This window comes from Pinus tabuliformis, chromosome 8 (assembly GCF_031772625.1).
Source record: "Pinus tabuliformis cultivar Carrire ecotype Pingquan chromosome 8, CPIR1, whole genome shotgun sequence".
Lineage (NCBI taxonomy): Eukaryota > Viridiplantae > Streptophyta > Pinopsida > Pinales > Pinaceae > Pinus > Pinus tabuliformis.
In genome coordinates, this window is record NC_142294.1 from 646,999,773 (window position 1) to 647,002,265 (window position 2,493).

General features: G+C 34.9%; 1 pseudogene; it reads left to right on the plus strand.

Annotated features, from left to right (window-relative positions):
• The first annotated feature begins 1,240 nt into the window (after positions 1–1,240).
• Positions 1,241–1,708, plus strand: LOC149237194 (galactolipase DONGLE, chloroplastic pseudogene; annotated as a pseudogene).
• The last annotated feature ends 785 nt before the right edge of the window (positions 1,709–2,493 follow it).

Genomic DNA, 2,493 nt, shown 5'->3' on the forward strand with positions numbered 1-2,493 from the left:
ATAATAATAAATACCAATTTCAGTAATAGAATTTTACCTTAGCTTACAAAAAAAAATAATATAATAATAAATGTATATGTGTTTAAGTTACCTATTAATTTTTTTATAAATAATAATAATTATAATATAATTTAAATAGTTTTTATGATTTACTTTTTAGCAATGTGATATGTATATTCAAATAAGTATTTTGATAGTTATTATAGTTTATAGTTTGCTAGCCATTTAGTTGTGTTAATATGTATGTCTATTTTGTTATAGGTTTTCATAATTTTAATTAAATTAAATTGATTAATTAAAAAAAATGTCATATGAAATGAGTTATATTTTTTGAACATGTTTATTGATAAGCCATGGTATTGATCCATGATATAACAAAATCTAGTTAATGACAATACATCTTTACGAATAAGAATCTTTTTCCACTATATACACATATAAATTCTTTTTATAATTAATAATAATAATAATAATTTAAAATAAACTATAATTTAATTGATATTATAAATTAAAAAAAAAATTAAAAATTGAAATGTATTATGTTTGATATTTATCATAAATTCATACATTGCAAACAATTTAATTTATTGGTTTCATACCAACTCTAGTTTTATATAATCTAAATCTGTCCTGTATATGCGAGACCTAAATATGCGGAAAACAACTCATTCCAACTGCAACTTTGGAACATTTCCATGGCAGCTTTAACGGTAAGAGTCTAAAAACAAACACATCCCACGTGTTGGAAAGTTTCGATTGAATTTTGAACGATGATTACTACGTTACTTGGCTGCTTAGTTGAAGTATTTCCGGACAATACTCGTCATGGCGTTATGTCCCAATTCATCCACTCTCCTCTCTCACTGTCTTTTCCGACGGCCCAGAAAAGTCTTCCACTGTAGATAATTTTTAGGTAACAATCTATCCCTGATTATGCTTGCAGTTAGAACTCTCATGTAGAATTCAGGTATAACCAGAGAAGAATCTGTTTCTCAAAGCTCTAGGTAGTGTTTGGTTATCATATATTTTACCCACATCATGAGAAGACCCAACTCGGGATCGGTGGTTATCAGAAAAGAAGAAAAGAAGGGATGATGCTCGTGTACAACTAGTGAGTTTATGGAAAGAAATACAAGGGTTCCACAATTGGAGTGGAAGATTGAATCCACTGCATCCACTTCTTCTCTCAAAAATCATTAGACATGGGTTGTTCGTGCGACCTTGTTATGAAGCCTTTGATATGGAGCCAGGGTCTAATTTTCATGGGTTCTCCAAATATGGTCGTAGGAGCCTACTCGGTGACCTGGGGATGGAGAGTTGCAGTTACCATGTTACAAAATACATCTACGCCACGCCGGGAATTAACATTCCTGGAAGGAATAAGTTGGAAGGACATCGATCTAACTGGATTGGCTACGTTGCAGTTGCAGAGGAGGAGAAGGAGATTAAGCGACTTGGATGTAGGGACATTGTGGTGGCGTTGAGAGGAACTGCTACTTGCACAGAGTGGTTGGCTGATCTCATGTATATCTTAACCCCAACCGATTTAAATCCATTAAGCCCTTATGACCATGCGAAGGTAGTGATGGGCTTATTGGGCGTCTGCACTGTAGAGGATTCGATGTGCAGGTTCAACAACGAATGTGCTAGAGAGCAGCTATTGTTGGAGATTGGAGACTGGTACACAAATACAAGGAAGAGGAGGTGAGCATACGTCTGATGAGACATAGAATGGGAAGCGCACTGGTTAACTTATGTGCTTATGGCATCGCATATCTGGAATTGAACCGTAGTAATCATTCTTCTGGTGAGAGTTGTAATGACCCCAGAGGATGTAAACGTTGAATTTTACTATGGTAAAAGATAGTATGGCAGTTGTTGTTTATTGTAAAAAGAAACAAAATTCTGATAAACTATTTTATTGAGAAATTTAAATACTTTCTTGAAATGCTGTCAGCCTCTTAGAGGAGGATTTCAAAGAAAGAAGTCAGTTGTAATAACTGAGAGTTGTAATGACCCCAGAGGATGTAAACGTTGAATTTTACTATGGTAAAAGATAGTATGGTAGTTGTTGTTTATTGTAAAAAGAAACAAAATTCTGATAAACTATTTTATTGAGAAATTTAAATATTTTCTTGAAATGCTGGCAGCCTCTTAGAGGAGGATTTCAAAGAAAGAAGTCAGTTGTAATAACTGATTGAAACTGCCCTCCCAAACAGGAAAAGTCCTGGTAGTAGGGAGGAAGTTCTGTGCTGTTGGGACAGACAGAAGGATCTTTTTCCAGAAAGAAAAGGAAAAGGGAAAATACAAGAGAAAACTGGTTAAGTCTGGTGAGGACCAGATAACCAGGCACAAGGTGCACAAATCTTGTTGAGGGCTGAAGGCCTGCAAGATGGCTCGGGGGGAGAATCCAGTCTTATAGATGGATCTCATGGTTGGGTGGAAGAGCAGATTTGCTTGCAGGTGAATTTACTAAAGTACCCCTTACGACAC